We start from the raw sequence: 21554 nt of genomic DNA on the forward strand, positions 1-21554 counted from the left end.
TGGATATTATCAAAGCATAACCGACAGAGTTTGACAAGAGTTTAGATATGAGATATGTGAAAAGTTGAAAGAGTAAACGATAATCTTAAGAATCTAAATCTGAGTATACCTAGGATAGAAATGGGGGAGATAAATGGCATTAAAATATACTAGCCACTATGCCAAGTTCTTTTTAAATTTGTTTTATTTAATTAAGGCTATGGGATTAAGTGAATTGCCCAAAGTCATAGCTAAGTAATTATTAAGTGTCTGAGGCTGGATTTGAACTCAGGATCTCCTGACTCCAGGGTTAGTGCTCTATCTACTAAATCACCTAGCTACTGCCATACTAAGTTCTTTACAATTGTTATCTCATTTGATTCTCACAACAACTCTGGAGGATAGGTGTTAGTATTATCTCCATTTTACAGATGAAAGAATGGGGCAAATAGGAGTTATATTACTTGTCCTATTTGCCCCATACAGCTAGTAACTGTATAAAATGGGATTTGAACACCTGTCTTCCGGACTCCAAGTCAGGAGCTCGATCTACTATACTACCTACAGAGAAAAAAAAAAGAATAGGAGACATGAGAAACATGTGAAACATGCTCACACAAAGGGAACAGAATATGACTGAGGATTCAGAATAGGAATTGGAAGAGTGGTAGTCAGGTGGGTAGGATAAAAGTGAAAATAAAACATTGACACATAATTCAGGGAGAAGAAAGTGTCCAGGAGGAGAGTGTAATTAAAAGTGTCAAATGCTGTTTAAGGGTCAAGAAGGGTAAAGGATAAGAATAGACTATTAGATTTGTCAATTAAAAGATTGATGGCAATCCTGCAGAGAGCACTTTCCACTGGATAATGAGGTCAGTAGCTCAGAATGATCTGAGGCTAGTGATAAATTTAAGGATAACCAAAAAGGGCTCCTTTTTTTAGCTAAGGTGGAATCAAGAAAAAGGTCAAAGAAGTTACAGGAAATACTGCCCAGGATGAATGGGATAATAGCAGATATCTGAGAGATAACAGAAGTAACTAAACTATATTTTTCTTCTATGTTCTCAGCCATGGAGGGGGGAAAAAAGCAGACTGGGCTTAAGACAGAATTAATTAATTAATTAATGTATATTTCAAATAAAAAGTGAAAATTTTGAAAATAAAACACTTAAGCTATCTTCAATGAAATGAAATCACTAAGGCTGAAATTTACCATATTCAAGGAATCTGAAAGAACTGGCAGATATTATTGTTGGCCTGCCATTTTACCTTTGAAAATTGTTGAGTAGTATAGATATAGTATTGAGGATGATGTAAACTTGGTCTCATTTTCAAAAATAAAAAGAGGAAAGTGTGTTTTTAAGACTATAATTAACTCAATCCCTGGTGGATGGGGGATATGGAATCTAATATTAAGGGAATGAGATATAAAAACAAAATAGTTGCTTCAAGAATTAATTACATTTTCATATTAAAAAAATTCCTTTCTAAAAAGCATAACTGTGTGATTAGATAAGGGGAAATTCAATAGAGAGTTATTTCAGTAAGGTGTGTGATAAAATCATTCATGATGGCCTTCTGTTCAATGTGGAAAGAAGCAGACTAAATGATGGTACCCCTAAAAACTGTCAATTACTATTTTATCTTGACAACTAACCATAAGAATTCAGAATCTGTCCAATAGAAGGTATTAATAGTGGCAGAAGACAAGTCATTTTTAGCATAAAGTCCAGTTGGAAGTTTTAATAAGAATTGATTTCTGTCATGTTTTTCTCTTCCACACTCTAATGTCAGTCACCACACATTACATTTGAATATTGTTTTGTATTCTTTCAGTTATATAACATTTTAATAGTTATTTCTCTCTTTTATTCAGTAAGGTAAATTTAGAATTATTGGATGACTGGTCCCAAAATAAAGAATAATGAAATGATGCTCTCCTGGAGGGAAATCTTTAGTGAACTATCCCTAGATTATATTCTTAATTTTTTTGTGGTTCAAGATATTTTTCATTGACATGAATTAAATTAGACCAATGTAAAATTTATAGATGACACAAAATGTTGTGATAGCAAATGCCTTAAATGAAAGAGTCATTTACTCATCACCTAAAATAGCAGATTCTTATTTTTTTTCCAGGGTTTGAGGTAGCTGTAGTCTTAAAAACCAACTTTCCTCCTTTGGAAAACCAGGGCAAAGTATAAATCCATCCACAATACTATAACTATATTATTCCCTGACCTCTGCTTTTGAATCGAATGCTAAGATCTTTCAAAGGCATTTTCTGTCATATTAATATGGTTAACATTGTCAACTGTCCTCTATGTTCAATGTCTAAGTATTAAGGTTTGGACCCTAGGCACTTAATTATCTTGGTATTTAGTCACTTAGGCACCGAAATATCCAGACACTAAACTGAGTTTTAGACACTGAGTTTTGATTGAGTTAGTCTAAATTAGTTTGAACTGCTTTCAATGTTAGTTTGTTTTCTACAATTTATTTAACTGAACAATTTATATCAAATCTATATATCAAGCCCTAACCTTACAGTCACATATCACTAAATGCTAGCTTGACATCTCCATCTGTATTTCCCACCAACATTTCAAATCAACACTTCCAAAGTTGAACTCATCAGCTTCCCTTCCAACTCTATTATTTTTCGCTACATATCTTACGCATTCAATTTTAATATTTCAGTTGACAGCACGATGGTTTTAGTAATCATTTTAAAATCATAGTCATATTTGATTTTTCTAGATCAATTCTCCTCCAAATCCCATCAGTTGCCAAATTTTGGCTTTTATCCATCCACAAAATTTCTTATATTTGTCTTCCCTCTATTTACCCTTCCAGTACCTACTTCAGACCCTCATTTCTCACCTGGACAAATATAATAATATCCAAATAACCCTTGCTTTCTGAAGTCTTTCCCTTCCTTCACCTCCAATCCATCTTTCATGAAACTGACAAGATAATTTTTCTAATGCATAAATCGGATTATGTTATTTCATTCCTCAAAAATCTTAAATAGCTCCTATTGCCTAGAGCATAATGAACAAACTCCTTTTTGTGATTTTTAAAATTCTCTACCATCTAACTCCTACCTATATTTCCGGTGGAATTTCATTTTATATCTTTCACATTCTCTAAAGATCAGTTAAACTAGGCTGCTATTTGTCCTTAAAGCTTAATCTGCCAACTTTCCTCTCTGAACATATATAAAATTCCTCCTAATCTCTCATTATTATTATCTTTATCTTCCTTCAAGGTTAAGATCAGATTCTACTTGCTTTCTGAAATTTTGTCTTTCCCACCACTCAGTTTATTCTGTCTTGCCTCAAATGTTCCTGGAACATCCAGATCTCCTTTACCTCATCATGCTATCCTTAGCTATGTTAATTTATTTATTTGTTATAAAAACCTTGCATAAATTGTAAGCTCTTGGAAGGCAGATAGTATTTTTTGTATTGTTTAATATTCAGAGTCCATTGCAGTATCTATTGCAGTGTGTGTACTATCTAATTATCAAATACATGTACTAATTATCTGTTCGTATTATATAATAATCTTATTAACTTTATTGACTAGATAACATATGGAGACTATATAGAACACAATGAGGAAAGGGAGTAATTTGTATTAAGACTGGGAAAAATTGTTTAGAGACAGCTTGTAGAAAGTCTTCAATGTGAGATTAAGGAATTTGGGTATTATTTAATAGTAGATGTATATTTGTTCATGTTTATTTTAATAGGGAAGAAATGAAATCAAATTACAAAAGTTTTTATGGCTGTGGTAAGTAAGGTTAATGAGAGATTGAAGTGGGAGGAAAAATTAGAAGGTGACTACAATAGTCCATGGAAAATACCATCTTCATTATTTCCAACAAAGTAAATAAGAATATTGAGTGAAAAATGTGATATTGAAGAAATATTATAATTGAGGAATTCAGTTTTGAGCCTAGGTTATTAGGAAGAAGATTGTACCACAATAAGAAAGCAATAAGAAGGAATATGCTCTTGTAAAAAAAAGAATTCATCTTAAAAAGTATTGATCTTGAAGGTGCCTCAGGGATGTTCAAGTGACATCTAAGAATCACTAGGAACCCCTTGTGTGTGATACAAAACTATATGAAATGATTCTTATTTGCAAGGACTTTGCCATCGTGTATACAGATCAATTGATTTCCATATCTTTCCCTGATTCTTGGTCAGTATCTAATACTAACTTAAATCTCATATTTTATAGAGTCATTTAAGTTTTGAGATTTGATAAAGGGGAAAAACCTTAAATGTTACATAACTGAAGGAAAAGAATATAGCGAAATTCCAATGTAATTTGTGGTGACTAACATGATAAAGTTTAGAGGGGCAAAATGTAACAGAAATCAATTTCTAGTAAAACTTCAATCCTGACCTTGTGTTTAAAACAACTAACTGCCTGCCATGTTTAATAATCTATATTGGAAGCATTCAGACTCTTTATATTTAAATGTCAAAATCAGACACCAAATGGAAATTTTGGAGTAGGATAAAACAAAAAGCATCAGATCGGATAAGAAAAACTGACACCAGGGATAAGTGAGAAACAAAATGATGTTGTTTATAGTTCATTACCTATAATTGAATTCTCTAGTCAATCATGTGAAGACACTTTTAGGGAATAAAGGAATGAAAAAGTGATTTAAATTCTGGCATCCAAAGATGATTCTACTTCCTCATATTTCCTCTGAATAGTAAAATGATGGAATGTGTAAACAATTTTTATCCCATTAACCTGGTTGAAGTTGTGTGACAAAGTTTCCTTTGATGACTTTCTGGTAATAGAGTCTTGATGCAGACCAAAACAGATGTTGAAAAGATAAATAAAAAGTAAAATGAACAGAAATAATTGTGAAGTTCTATGCTTGGTTCAAAAATAAGACTTGTATAAGCACTGGATGGAGGGGAGTGGCTAAGAGGATAGCTGGTATGAAAAAGATCTGATATTCTAAGTGGAATACAGACTCATTATGAATGAACTATCAGACATGGTAGCCACAAAAGCTAACCAGAATGATGGTGTTAGTAGTACTTCTGCATCCATAAAGTTATTGATGACTTAACAAATTCAATTCTTCACCTTACATCTTGAGCAGAACACTGAGAATGGGAACATGTTCAGCAGAAACCAACTAGGAAGGTTTAAAGACCAAAGGTTTTGGTTGAAAGAATAGGAATAATTTTACTAGATTTGAGAAGACTGTGGTAGAAATGAATTGTAAGTCAACGTAAGTCGGAAACTGACCTCTGTTTCCAAAAATATGGAGGGTAATTATTAAAAGGGAAAATAGATAGCTTGTCTCCAGATTCCAGAACTAGAAGCAATGGATTATTTCTATATTAGATTTTAGTTTGTTATATGGAAAATTTCCTAACAATTAGAACTATCTGGTGAACTGTCTTAGGAAAGAGTCACTTTGCATCATTGATTGTCAAAACTAGATAACTACTTATTGAAAATATTATATAAGGAACACCTATGAAAAAATCTCATTAAAATACTAAAGGAAAGTAATTTGATTGGTTCCTAATCTCTTGTAAATAACTGAAATCTATTGAGACCTATTCATATTCTAATTTATGAATCTTAATTTTAACAAAAGAGAGATTTAATCAACATATGCATAATGATTCTGACCACCTTCATTTTGTTACTATTATCCAATGTAGACTCACATGTTTTGAATACATAATAATTATTGCAAAATTTGATGTGAATATCCTACACCAATTAAATTACATCTTTTTAAATGACAGCTTTACTAAGGCAGTTTGTAAAAAAGCTTATAGGTAAAAAAGACAAATAACAACAGTCATTTACTCTGTGATTTTTCCTAAGTTGATAAAATGAGAAATTACATCAAATCAATAAGAATCTATTATGAACTTAACATATTCTTGGCATTGTGCTGGGCTTTAAGGATACAAATACAAGCAAAAAGACATTCTTTGCCTTGAAGGAACTTACTTTCTAATGGAGGAAAATAAGTCATAAAAAGAGGGAAGAAGAGGAAGGAAAATAAACATTTTTAAGCACTTACTATATGCTTTATAAATATTAACTCCCTTGATCCTCTCAGCAACTCTATGAGGTAGGTGCTATTAATATACTCATTTTACCTTGAGGGAACTGGGACAAACAGTGATACAATTACTTGCCCAGCATTACACAGCAAGTGTTTGAGTCAGGATTTGAACTCTTTATGACTCTAGGTTGCGTATGTTATCTGCTGGGCAACTGAAGTGAAGAACATGGGATAGGGAGGAGAAGGTAATTTAGCCAGCGATAAGTTCATAAAATTATGAATAGAGCAGGGAGAAGATTGTAAAATGAATATGATAGAACTTTTCCTTAGAATGAAGATTCTGAGAGAAATTCACTAATGGAAGAATATGACAATAGAAGGAGGTATATGGAAGAATATTACAGGGTAAAATAATTAATTATAACCAATGAAGGAATTTCCAGTATGAGAAGATAATTGAATATTTGTATCAAAATCTGGAGAGACAGAAGGAGAGCTATGACAGCAATGAAGGATGGCTGACCTGGATTCTTCTCCAAAAATGGAGAAAAGAGTAAAGTGAAGATGCAAGACTGATTTAAAAAATTGTACTTAGCAAATGAATGGACTTGGAGAAGAATCAATCAAGAAGAAATGTGATTTGAAGATGATTACTAGTCTGATCTGAAGATGATTACTAGAACCATTATGTTGTCAACTGAAATATTAAAGTTCAATGCTTGCGTTGGGTAGTAAGAAAATGATAGAGGTTGGGAGAGAAGCCTGATGAATTCAGCTTTGGAGCTGTTGGTTTGAAACACTATTAGGAGATCTGGTTGGAGATGTCTAGCTCAGAGGTATGTGACTGTGAGGTTAGGGCTTGACATGTAGATAGGGTATAACTTGTTCAGTATGGTTCAAAACAATCTAAATCAGTTGAAAGGAATCGTTTCAATTAGTTCAAATTAGCTAAGCAAACTCATTCAAAACTCAATGCCTAAATACCTAAGTGCCTGAGTTTAAATGTCTGAGTACCTCAGTGCCTAAATGACTAAATGCCTAGATAACTAAGTGCCTAAGTCTAAATTGGTTTAACTTGGTTCAAACCCTAATATGAAAGACAGTTGACATGATGATAACCACATTAATATAACAGAAAATAGCTTTTTTTTCTCCTTAGGTTTTTTTGCAAGTCAAATGGGGCTAAGTGGCTTGCCCAAGGCCACACAGCTAGGTAATTATTAAGTGTCTGAGGCTGGATTTGAACTCAGGTACTCCTGACTCCAGGGCTGGTTCTCTGTGCACTGCACCACCTAGCTGCCCCAGAAAATATCTTTGAAAGATCTCAGAATTCTGTTCAAAGCAGTAACACTGGCAATTTACAAAGAATGATGATCCCACTTGAAAAAGATGATCAATGGGTTCTAATAAAGCAGAATGAGAGATGTTTTCTCAGACATTTTTCAAGTGATTAGATTGTAAGTATATTTGCTACAAGGAATGATTTATAAAAGTAAAAAATGATAAATAATTATATTCTTATTTCTTGTGGGTAGCTTGGTAGTTGAGTTCAAAGTATTTTTATCAAGATGGTCATACTCTTCCAATTTCAGTTTCAAGCATGCAAGTCACATCCACAAAGGGAGAGTTACTATTTGAGTTCCAGATAGATTTGAGGTGATAAGGGGGTGGTTTCTAAACTCTCATTTGTTTATTTGCTCAATAGTTTATCTACTGGTATCAATTAGCCAGTCAAAAGTTCATTAACTTTTAGAAACAAATATTTGATAAGATGAAATAGTAATAAACCAAGGTATACCAACCTAAGTATATATAAAGTCCTGGGGGAAGCAGCTTCAAGTTTAGAACATGTGAGGTGAAACAATCCAGCTCCTGGTTACTAGAACTTCTTCCTTCTGGTTTAATCTCTCTAGTTGTTTTTGTCATTTTCATAATGTTTTTATCATGAAAAATGATTCTGGTCCTACTTACATCACTTTTCATCAATTCATGTTTCTCCATTTTCCATTTTTCTATGCATTCAAGTTCATTATTCCTTACTATGTAGTAATATTCCATTAAATTCTTGTAACACAATTTATTTGGCTATTCTTTGATAGTCATCGACTTTTATTTCCAATTCTTGCAAAAAGTGCCATCAAATTTTGACATATATCTTTTCATAGTACCAATTACCTCTTTTGGTTGCATGCTTAACTATGGAATTTGGGGGTTAAAGGGATATTTTTGTTATTTAATTTACATGATACCAAATTGTTTTTCAATTTGCTTTTCCTGTTGTCCCATATTTCTATAAACACTACAACACTGTTTATTTCATTTTTTCCATCTTCTCCATCTCCTGAGTATGAAATAAAATTTCTGGGTTCTAAATTTTCATTTTTCTTGTTATTAGAAATTTACAAAACTTTCACCTGACTTGATATTTAAAATTATTTTTTGAGAACAATTTATTCATATATGGAATTAGAGATCATTGCAATCAAGTCTGATACCTGGAACTTACATTGGTAGTTATCTGCTTTTGACATATGAATATCTGGGACAACAATACTATTAAAAATAGGCATTCATCCTTTACTTAAAGATCTCCAGTGACAAGAAGGTCTTTTTTCCCCCTTCCTTGATATAATGAATCAATTTATTAAAATAGAAAGGACAGAAATTTTGACTCATGCATAATGTAACATTACATTAAAAAGTAACTATTAGGGAGTTTTTGATATTGAGCTAAAATCTACTTCCCTGCCTCTTATACTCTTAACTTCTCCCTCTGAATCAGATTAAGTATATTCCTTCTTCCATATGGTAAAGTGACCATTTATTTCCTTTCCTTCAGACTTATTTTTCAAGGCTCACATTTAATGACTACTCTCCTACGGACATGCTCCATTTTTAATGTTCTATTTAAATTATTTCTTCAGGAATTGGGCACAATATTCCAGAAGTAATTTCTTTGAGTTAATGAATCAATCAATAAGCATTACTCAAACATCGAATTCCAGACAACCTCTAGGTATTAGAGATAGAAAATCAAACAATCCATGCCTTCAAGGAGTTTAAATTTTTCTTTTCTTTGGATGGGTAAGGGCATGTAAATATATAAGAATATTTAAGATAATTACAAAATTAATAAAGCATGGGCATAGGACATAGAAGCTGGGGGCTTCATCAGAAGGTAATAGACATAAGTTTTGAAGAAACAAGCAAGAGGAAGTTAAATATAGGTATAGGGAATAGTCATGAAGGTGAGATAAGTATTGTTGCATGTAAAATAACAAGGCATGTTTATCTGGACCAGAGGATACATGAAACAAAATAAAAGAATCAGAGAATGGAAATACTATGGTCAGTCAGTCTTGTGCTGTAGGATTATTACTTTGGCAGCTTTGGGATGACAGATTTGAGAGGGGAGAAATAAATCAGGAAAACAAAGTATTAGGCTGTAATTGCAAGAGTAGAAGCAAGTAATGATGGAGACTTACACTCTGTGATGATCATGGAAGCATAGAGAAGATATTTGGAGGTGTGTGGAAGAGGTAAAAATAAATAAATGATAATGATTTGATATGAGGAGTGAAAGAGAGGTAGAAGGTAAGGATACTTTAAAGTTTTGAACCTGAGTTTCTAGAGTTGTGGTCATGTTCTTTATCAAAATAGGAAGTCCTGATGGGATTAGGAAGATAATGACTTTTATTTGGAACATATGGAATTTGAGATGTCTCCATTAGTGTTACAGTGAGGTTTTCAATTTAGCTAATTTTTTTATTAATTTTTTTGATTAATTTGATTCTGAATCAAATTCTGTATCAGCTTTGATAACCTCAAGTTAACTCATAAGAACCACATTTTGAAAAAAAAGTAGAAATACGAAACTCTTCTATTTTCCCTTTTCTTCCACCTTCTACCTTGGTCACTGACAAATCAGTTTATCAAAAGAACAAAAATTTTAAAAGATTTTAAATGGTTTCTTTGATTTTCCTTAGTGAAATAAAAAAAGAAAAAAATTAAAAATCAGACTTTCCAACCACTATAAATCAAGTTATTCAAAGCAATTCCTTGATGAATAGAGCAATATTGAACTAGGCAACACAAAATCTGAAAGCTTAGAAAAGGTTATAAGAGACAGCTTTGCTCAGAGAATTTTTCCTAACAGTATTCAGTAGCCTTTGCAGGTCTCTGTTTAAGAGGAAAAAACAACACCCTGTAAGTCCCTGCTAAAAATATAAACCTCCCTTATTTCCAAAATATTTCCTCTTTGAAGCACTGTATATTTTTGTACATTTGCCAGTTTAAGAGCCAACATTCTAGCACTCTTTAACAGCCTTGCCTTTTTGGTAGATGTATTAGTAGCAAAGATTCACCTTCTTAAAAATTTTATATACTTTGATAAATAGGTTTAATTCTAGTTTTCACTCTTCCAAGTATTTTAAATTAACCCCTCCAAACTAATTCAATGTTTTTTATCTCACAATATTGCATTCTTTGTATGATACTAATATCAAAAATAGTACATTTGCTGTGATACTCTATCTCAAAGAATTTCTCCTCAAAAAGAATTTGTATTTAAAGAAATCAATTGTAATTTCAATAAGATGATCAGATTGCAGTACTTAACACAGAAAAACAAATCGTTTTTCCTGTAAATAGTTGATGTAGGGATAGTCAGTTTCTAATGCCCCCCCCTCCAATTTTGCAGCTAGTTTTCAAAAGTTCTTCCAGAATTAGCCTTATTTAGCTAAGTCTATGATAGATTGATTAATGTGTGCAGTGTACCTGGAGAGGTGAAAATAAATTTGTTTAATGCTCTTTCAAATGAACAATCAGTCTTGGCATCATGAGCTCTTTCAAATAACCCATTTCTAATCTAATAGTAAAGAAAGAATCAGTAGTTGTGTATGTTTTAAGCAAGTGATTGTTTCAGTGCTACTCCTGCCTGATGTGCTAATTAAAAAATATTAATAGAAAGAAGGGTAAGACAAAGACCAACAGAGTTGTTAAATGAGTATTTTGAAATTACATTAAAATTTTGACATGCTGAAAATTAAGTTGTAACTTTTGAGGTGAGTCAAATATTTCAGAATTCATGGCTACTTTTGGAGAAAAAAATTAATTTGTGGCAGTGCAAAAGAGCTGTAAATGAATAATAATAATAATAATGATAATGATTACTCAAGCTTATATGACATTTTATTTTAGCCCTCATTACATACAATATCTCATGTGATTCTCACAATGAGGACGTAAACTCAAAAATACCATCAGTGCCATTTTATAGATGAAGAAACTTATTTTTAGAGAGATCAAGTAACCTACCCAAGGTCATCCAGAAAATGAATTTGGGGGACTGGATTAGAATTCAGGACTTCAGTTTTTAAAATCAGTTCATTTTCCACTATGTTACTTTTCCTCTAGTTAAATAAAAGCAAACCAGTTCATAACCTACAGTTTCTAAGCTCTATTATTGATTTTAAAATGACATGACCATTTTTGTCTTTTCATATAAATGGAGATATGGCTATATAATCTTTCAAGTTTGGTTGAGGAAATTAATATATTAATGATGAAAAAGGGAAAGAAGTATATTAGGTGCTGTTATTTGACATTAGGCTCACTTATTCCTGGAGCATGAAGCACTCAGCAAGGATGTTGAATAAATTTGCTTGTAGATTTCCTATAATTTTTCACCTTCCTCAGTGGCAAAGTGGCTTTTCAGGACACCTATTCATTCATTCATACAAAGTTTATCCCCTGTCCAACTCGTTTGTTGAGTGTTTAATTGCTATGAGTTATGTGTGCTTGTGGAATACCTGACCTAATTTGTGGAAGGGAACTCAATGAGTCAAAATACCCACACAGGTGGTTGGCCTAATTTGACTTCCTGCTCAGCTCCATGATCCAACTTTTGTCAAACTGAACACTACCATTAGGTGTCAGCATAGGGCAATACATTGCAAGTATCCCATGAAAGTGCCTTTGCAATTAGGACAATACCATGAGAAAGATTATGTAATGTTTTCCTTTAAGATCTTGGTTCTTTTTCATATCTTTTCTTTTTGTGGTATGATCTCCTGATTCAAACTGTCACCTGTTTTATCATGCCTGATATGAAGTCAGATTAAGAGTCAAGTTATTAAGGATCACATTTTCTATTCTCTGGATTAGTATTTTGGTCTGAAAAGTGATCAGAATAGAAAATACATGTAGGACATTTGAAATGATATAAATATCACCCCCATATGTAGAAATATTATTAAAATAATTTTCCCATATTAGTACATTTTTCATATTAAAATTATTCTATGTCCAAAAGGGAAATATATTCTGGCTGTGTGTATATTTATATCTATATCTATATCTATATCTATATCTATATCTATATCTATATCTATATCTATATCTATATCTATATCTATATCTATATCTATATCTAATCTATATCTATATCTATATCTATCTATCTATCTATCTATCTATCTATCTATCTATCTATGTATATATATCACCTAATCTTCGTTTTGGAAGATTGATTTATATTTGCAATCAGTGTGCCCCCCTAATTGCACAGAACATTTAGAGTGGACCTTGGTTTACGAGTAACCTGGTTTATATATACTTTTCTGGACAAGGAAAAATTTTTCACAAAATTTGTCTTGAAGACTGAATGAAAATTCGTGATATGAACATCATGTTTGGGCTTGAACAACTCAGGAAGGGATGATGCTCAACTAGGACAATATTTTTTTGCTTTTATTTGGCAAACAAAGGAACCACACTCAACACCCATTGTCCATTTCTACTTCAATTCTATCACCATGGACAGTCCCTTCTCACTATTCACAATCAACCCCTTTACTCATGCCCTCATTACCTCTTACCTGGACTGTTGCAAATCCTCTGAATTGATCTACCTGTTTCAACAAACCCCCCTCTCCAATACACCCAGAATTGAACATAAGGAAAAAAAAACAGTGAGTAAAAACACGAAAGTGATTCTAAAAAATGAAAAATAATTGAAGGTAGTAGAGATGGTCTTTCTTTTAGTTAAAGTAGCGTAAGACAGAACACTTTCTAATGTTTAAATCCCTAGTTTTCTTATGGAAGAAGATACTCTTCCAAATAATACCCCTTGTTCCCCCTGCTTCTCATCTCCCTCACACCAAGCTTGACTGTTCTTTTTTTAAGGTTTTTTTAAAGGCTTTTTTTTTGCAAGGCAATGGGGTTAAGTGGCTTGCCCAATGCCACACAGCTAGGTAATTATTAAGTGTCTGAGACCAGATTTGAACTCAGGTACTTCTGACTCCAGGACCGGTGGACTATCCACTGCTCCACCTAGCTACCCCAGACTTGACTGTTCTTAAAGGTAAAATGCAGATTAATTTGTTTTATTTTCAATTTATATTGTGTATTAATCATTGCTATTGTATTTCAGGTGCATTAGGGACCAAAACTTACTTAAAAGTATAAATAAGTATTTTTATATGAATACTTTGGGGATGTGGCACCTATCATCCAACTTTACATTATTTTATATTGTAAAATTCTCTTTATGTTATGAACAAATCTCATGATAAACAGAATCTTGCAATGAATTAAATTTGTAAACTGAAGTTCTACTGTATATGACTGATTTTTACTCATCTTAGTGAACATTAAAGGCAACTAGGTGATGCAGTGGATAGAACACTGTCCTTAGTTTCAAGACAGGAGTTTGAATTCAGCATCAGACACTTACTAACTGTATGTTACTTAATCTTTATTGCCTTACATCTAGGGCTATGTTCAGTTGTCCTGATTCATATCTGGCCACTGGATCTTAGATGGCTCTGGAGGAGAAAGTGAAGCAGGTGACTTAGCAAAGCATTCCCTCACTAAAATCCAATTCATGCATTTGTCATGTCATCATCTCCCTGTTGACATGTTTTCTTCAAGAATGAAGAATAAACATTGTGATCATTGTAATTTAATATGTCCATATGTCCTCCCCCCCCCCGTTTTCACATCTAATGGGGGGGAACAATTTTTACTAGCAACTGCCTTGTTACATTATAGAAGTTTTATGTGTAATTGCAGCTATGAAATTACCTTGAAAATTCCTTCATTTGGGCTGCAAAGGAGAGAAAAACACTCCACAATCCCCCTACTCACCAAGGACACATAAACACTTAGTGTTCCATTTTTCACAAACTGAATTAAATAAACAGTTCAGTGAGGACCCTCTATCCTGTTCTAATATGAACAAACCTCCATTTGTATGGAGTCATGCATATTATTCATATGTAATTATGATTTTAAACATTGACAATTGGAATTTGATTTTGAAACATCACCTCTAATGCTTTAGATTTCAGAAAAATTATTTGTTATCAATAAAATTTCATCTATGGTCATTACAATTCTAAATGTACTGTAGACTGGATTTTAAACTCATTATAAATATGGCAATGTGGAAGTCTACATTCCACTTTAATTAGTTCCCTTTGTGCTAATGATAAATCACCATTCAGACAAAAGGTGAAGCAACTTCCTAAATTGTTAGCACAGAATCATTCCAATGCTCCTACCAGGTACCCAGAGTAATGGAAATTGGATTGATGAGTCTTCCTCTGAATAGACAAAGCAAAGTAGAAGCAAAGCCACTTTGACTTAATGAGAAGGCCCAACATTTCAGCAAAATTTTACAATTTCAGGGCATTTTTGGTAAAGTTCAAATGGCAAATCTTTTTGAAAAATTGTGGCAGCATGAAATAAGAAATGTCATGCACTTGTTTTTATATTTTCCCCTTTATTTGGTAAATTGCAGTACAATATGAATCTGTTCTAGAAGATGCAGTTAAAAAGTAGCCATATCTCTTCTACCCTGCATAGTTATTTTGCTTCTGTGAGAAGCTTCAATCTTGCCATCAGTTTTGCTACTCTACCAGTGGTATGTGAGGGGGTGGAAAAGAAGAGATAGAACTGAACATAAAACTATGGTAAGTATCCAGCATTTAGGCTCACATTTAACTATTCTAATATGTGTAAAAGAGTATTGGTATGTGCTTCCTGTAAATACAATTACTTGCATAACTCCTGAGAGATCCAAGGATGGAGGGGAGGAGGCACAATAGAGTGATTTTGTAAGGAGATACTGGCAAAAATTAAAAATGAAGTTAGCTAGCCAGTGACTATTTTAAACAGGTCTCAGTGATTTTTTTGTGCCAATACGCCCTTCAATATAATATAAGCCTGTTGAGAGAAACGTTTGCCTAAGAAATTCTATAGGACATGTATCTGAAGAGTCTCTAAGAAAGAGTGGTGACATGTTAGCAGATACTGGTGAAACTAATAGACCAGACACTATTATCCCTTTTTGTGCAATACATTTGAATAATTTGTACAATTCCTTTTTGGGTAGAAGGTACTGAAGAGATAGTTCAGCGTTGTTGTAACCTTTTAGGATGGTGAATTTTTGTAGACATAATGATTAGTTTGTAACAAGGAGCTGAGAAAATATTTTTATAATGCTAATGATAGAATCTTCATATGTCTTGCTTTAATGCTACCATGACTATTTGAGAAGGAAGATTTTAGTACCTTCAAAGGAAAATCTTCTTAGCATTCAGCATCATCTGAAAGTGGTATTTTCTTGGTAACTAAAGCAGAGTGAAAACTTAACCTTCACAGGATGTCTTCAAGCAAAGTTGGAATTACAATTTTTTGGTATATTATATAAGGAGATTATTCCTTGGATAGAGTCCTGAGATGATGACTTCTGAAATACCTTAGCATTCTGAACTCCATCACTGGTGACTAGTGGTTTTCTAACATACATTCTCTCCAGGAAAAAAAATATATTTTCTAAGAGGTTGGGAATTGAGTAATTTAAATTGTTTTCTATTCAATGATTTTATGAAGTCCAAATAAAGGTATCAACAGATCAAGAAAAGTTAAATGAAAAATAAATTAGTTTAATATCTAAATTGTGAAAGACATTAGTGATGTAGGACATGGGAAGTCTTAGGCAGAGACAATTTTCAGTAAAAAGAAGGTCCCTCATATGTATTCCATTTTTCAGTACAAATACTCATATTGTATTAGTGATAATATAATATAATATAATATAATATAATTAATATAATATAATATAATATAATATAATATAATATAATATAATATAATATAATATAATATAATATATATTTAATTGTTAGTTGCTGCAGTGGATAAAACACTGGCCTTGGAGTTAGGAGGACAGGAGTTCAAATTCTTCCCCAGACACTGACTCTTACTAGTTCTATGACCTTGGGTAAGTCACTCAACCCTGCTTGCCTTGCATCCAGGGTCATCTCTAGTCATCCTGATTTATATCTGGCCATTGGACCTAGATGACCCAGAGGAGGAGGTGAGGCTGGTGACTTGGCACAGCATTCTCTCACTGAAATCCAATTTATGTGCTTATCATGGCATCACCTTCCCTGATGTGGTTTTCTTCAAAAATGAAGGATAAGGGGTGGCTAGGTGGCACAGTGGATAAAGCATCAGCCCTGGACTCAGGAGTACCTAGGTTCAAATCCGGTCTCAGACACTTAATAATTACCTAGCTATGTTGCCTTAGGCAAGCCACTTAACCCAGTTTGCCTTACAAAAAAAACCCTAAAAAAATGAAGGATAAACATTAATTGCTTATCATCTCAGGGAGAAAGGAAGAGAAGGAAAGAGGGTGAGATAGAATTTGAAACTAAAAATTGTAAATAAAAATATTTAAAAGAAGAATCTATGGAAAGATCTAGATATGCCAATTAGCATTACATTATTTTAATCCCTAAGGCAAATGTTCAAGGAAAAAAATAGAAAATTTGGGAGGATCTCTGATGTCAGCCTTTCCTCATCTCTAATCAGAAGGAGGGAACTGAGCTGAAGCAGAGGATGCTACAAAGTTGAAGTGATCTTGTAGGATGGTAAGAATTCTAGAAAAGCAGTTGAATGGAAATGGTTGTTTCTCCTCATCCTTTTCTTCCTTCTCCTTTTTCTGCTTATCCTCCTTTCTTTGTTCCTTTTTACTTCTTCTTTCTCTTCCTTCCCCTTTTTGTTTTTCTCTTCCATCTCACCTCTTCTTTCCCCCTTTCTCCTCTTCTTTTTACTTTTCCTTCTCTCTTCCTTCTAGTATTTTCTTTTTCTTCCCTTCCTTGTTCTCCTTTCTCTTCCTTCTTTCTCTTCTTCCTTCTTACTATGGTTATTTACTATTGTGCAATTTGTAGCTTTGATTCACCACACTATTTACTTCTTTGTAATATAGCTAAAAATCTAGTTCTGTTAAATTGAATTCCTTCATATTTTTAAAATTGATTGCCTTAATATTCTTGACCTTTTGCTCTTTCAGATTATTTTATTTTTTCTAGTTACCTAAAATAATTCTTTGGCAACTTGAATGACATGGCACTGAATAAGTAAATTTATTTAGGTAGGATTATTATTTTTAATATTTTAGTTCAGTCTGTCCAAGGGTAATTACTCTTCTCTAATTGTTTAGATTTGTCTTTATGTGAAATGTGTTTTGCAACTGTAAACATTTAGTATCTGGATTTGTTCTGGCAGTAGACTCCCAAGTATTTTAAATTCTTTGCAGTCATTTTAAATTGAATTTCTCTTTATGTCTCTTCTTGCTGACTGAGTGTTTTTTGGAAATATCCAGATATATTTATGATTTATTTGCTATCTCACGGTTTTACTAAAGTGGTTTTATTATTTCAACTAGTACTTTGTATTGATTCTCTAGGCTTCTCTAAATATACCATCATATATCAACTGGAAACAGTGAAAGATGTTTTTTCCTTACTATCTACTCTGCCAATTTATTTTTTTCCTAGTAGCTATAACTAGCTTCAAATGAAGTATTGAATAATTGCGGTGATAATGGACATCCTTGCTTCACCCTTGATCTCCCCAGTGTGGTTTCATTTGATGCCCATTATAAAAAATTCTTCTTCATGATTTTAGAGGTACTACTTTTCATTTTAAGGTCTTCATTTATTTCTATGCTTTCTAATGGTTTCTTTTTTCATTTTATACTTTCTTTTATTTCCCCAGTTTCATGTAAAAACAAGTTTTAAAATTCATTTTTTGAACTTTGAGTTCCAAATTCTTTCTCATCTGCCCACCCCATTCCCCCCTCATTGAGAAAGCAAGTTATTTGTTACAGGTTAAAAATGTACAGTCATGCTAAACATTTCCATAATAAGTAGTGAAAGTAAACTTAGCCCCTTTCCTTACAGCCCACCCCCCAAAAAAAACTGACTCTTCAAGAAACACACAAAAAAACTATGCTTCAGTCAGCATTCAGACACCATCAGTTCTTTCTTTGCGGATGGATAGTATGCTTTATCATAAGTCCTTCAGAGTTGTCTTGGGTCACAGTTTTGTTGAGAAAAGGTAAGTCATTCACAGTTTATTATCCTATAATATTGCTTTACTTTGTATATAGTACATTTTCCATTGCATCTGTTCATGTAAATCTTTCCAGATTTTACTGAGAGCATCACTTCTTATAGAAGAATAATATTCCATCATAATCACATACCACAATTTGTTCAGTCATTGCCCAACTTATGGACATTTCCTTAATTTTCAATTCCTTGTCGCCAGAAAAACAAGCTGCTATAAATATTTTTTTTGCACATAGATTCTTTTCCTTCCTGTTTTTCATTGCTTCTGAAATATAGACCTGATAGCAGCATTGCTAGTCAAAGTGCAGACCTGGTTTTGTAGCTCTTTAGACATAGTTCCAAATTGCTCTACAGAATTTTTAATCATTTCACAACTCTTTCAACAGTTCATTAATGTCTCATTTTTCCTTGCAACCCTTCAACATCTGTCATTTTCTTTTTCTGTCTTATTAGGCAATCCAATGGATGTATGGCAGTATCTCAAAATTGTTCTTATTTGTATTTCTCAAATCAATAGAATTAGTATACTTTTTTTAGAGAGCAATGAAACCTCATCTGAAAATTATTCATGTTTTGAACATTTATCATTTGTGAAATGGTCCTTTTTTATAAATTTGAATCAATTCAATTGTCCGTGTTTTAGAAATAAGGTCTTTATCAGAGAAATCTTATTTCAATAATTTTCCCACAGTTACTATTGCTAAACATATTCCCCTCTTTCCTAGTGCCTCGATTTATGCTATTCTCATCCATTCCCTCCTCAAAAATGTTTTGCATCTGATAACCCTTCCCACAAACTTTCCTCTGTATCTGCCCTCCTTTCTCCTTTCTCCTGTCCCCTTCCCCCTCCTATTTTTCTCTAGGATAAAATAGAATTCTATACATAATTGAGTGTGTGTTAATCCTTCTCTGAGCCAATATAGAAGCGAATCTCATTCATCTTCAACTCCCCTCTCTTCCACTCCATTGCAAAATCTTTTTCTTACCTCTTTTATGTGAAATAATTTATCCCATTCTACCTTTCCTTTCACTTTTTCTTAGTAAAATCCTCTCTCACCCCTTAATACAATATTTTTATTATATTATCCCTTCCAAGTCAACTTCCACCTGTGCCTTATCTAAATATGCTCCAATTGTCCTAATAAGTGAGAAACCTCATATGAGTTATCTCTATCATCTTCCCATGCAGAAATATAAGCAATTCAGCATCATTAAGTACCCTAGGATTTAACTTTCCATTTTATGCTTCACTTGAGCTTCAATATTTGAAGTCCCCTATTTGAAGTCCCCTTTTTCATTGAATTTCCATGTTTTCAACCTGAAAGAGTATGCTCAGTTTTACTGACTAGTTGATTCTTGTTTGAAATCCAAATATTTCTGCCTTCTGCAATATCATTTTCCAAGCCCTACAATCCCTTACTGGAAAAGTTGCTAGATCTTTTGTTATTCTGACTGTGGTGTCATGATAATTGAATTGTTTCTTTCTGCCTGCTTACAATATTTTCTCTTTGACTTGAGAGCTCTAGAATTTGGCTGTAATATTCCTGCAAGTTCTCATTTTTGTATCTTTTAAAGGAGTCAATTGGTAGATTCTTCCAATATTGATTTTTACACTCTGTTTCTGGAATATCAGGTCAGTTTTCCTTGACAATTTCTTGAAAAAAATGACTGAACTCTTTTTTGATCATGGTTCTCAGGTAGTCTAATATTTTTAAATTTTTATTTCATTTCTTTTATTCTAAATTTAAGAAATAAAACAAGTATTTCCATAACAATGAAGAATAAGATTGAACATGAAATTCCAATCTCTTATGTGCAATTTGCTATTTCTTTTAATATATATATATATCAAAGTTATCAAGCAACTTTATTCTTTTTTATCCCCCTCTCCCCACTATAATATTTGTTTCCAATGGTAACATTCATAATTTTATTAACAATTGATTTTTCTATCATTTTCCCTCAAGAACATTGCATGATCTCAACATGAGACAAGAGAGTCTTCAAGGAATTAAATTTCTGGGATAACCAATAGGCAATGCAAAAGCACTTGAAACTGGGTTAGCAGATTGCAAAATTTATCAACAAAAAAAGTTAATATATAAAGAAATATATACTTAAACTAACATATTACCAGAAAAATAATTACAGTCCAATAATTATTAAAGTATGTTTCTGGGATCTATTTTCCAGGTCAGGTGTTTTTCCAATGAGATATTTCACATTTTCTTCTAGTTTTTCATTATTTTGGTTTTGTTTTATTATTTCTTGATTTCTCACAAAGTCACCAGCTTCCCTTTGCTCAAGTCTATATTTTAAGAAATTATTTTCTCCAGTGAACTTTTGTGAGTCCTTTTCCATTTGGCTAATTCAACTTTTTAAAGTGTTCTTCTCTTCACTGACTCTTTGGACCTTTTTTTCCATTTGGCCAAGTCTGGTTTTTGAGACATTATTTTCTTCCTATTTTTGGTGTCTCCTTCACTAAGCTGTGACTCAGTTTTCAAGATTTTCCCTTATCAGTATAATTTTTCTTTCCATTTTTTTCTTCTAACTTCCTTACTTGATTTTCCTTTAAAGTTCTTCCATGGCCTGAGACCAATTCATATTTTTCTTGGAGGTTTTAGATGTAGAAACTTTGAGTTTATTATCTTTTTCTGAATATATATTTTAATCTTCCTTATGACCAAAGAAACTATCTATGGTCAGAGTTTTTTTTTTTTTTTTTAGGTTTTTTGCAAGGCAAACAGGGTTAAGTGGCTTGCCCAAGGCCACACAACTAGGTAATTATTAAGTGTCTGAGACCAGATTTGAACCCAGGTACTCCTGACTCCAAGGCCGGTGCTTTATCCACTCTGCCACCTAGCTGCCCCCAGTTTTTTTCTTCTTCTGTTGTTTGCTCAGATCCCTATACTATGACTTGATTTTAACTCTTTGTTAAGATGGGGCTTTGCTTCCAGAGATTTGGGATGTGGGGAATTTGGGATTTTTTGGCAGTTCTTTTCAGAGTTACTTCTTGGAATCTGAAAATTTTCAATTCTTTCAAGGAATTATGATCTAAGGAGAGATTTGTACCACACTCT

The 21554-nt window shown here is 32.8% G+C and overlaps 1 pseudogene; it reads right to left on the reverse strand.

Annotated features, from left to right (window-relative positions):
* Positions 1 to 448: 448 nt before the first annotated feature.
* Positions 449 to 21554, reverse strand: part of LOC141499190 (large ribosomal subunit protein uL4-like) — a 28821-nt pseudogene continuing 7715 nt past the window's right edge.

The sequence above is a fragment of the Macrotis lagotis genome, chromosome X, assembly GCF_037893015.1.
Source record: "Macrotis lagotis isolate mMagLag1 chromosome X, bilby.v1.9.chrom.fasta, whole genome shotgun sequence".
Taxonomy (NCBI): Eukaryota; Metazoa; Chordata; class Mammalia; order Peramelemorphia; family Peramelidae; genus Macrotis; species Macrotis lagotis.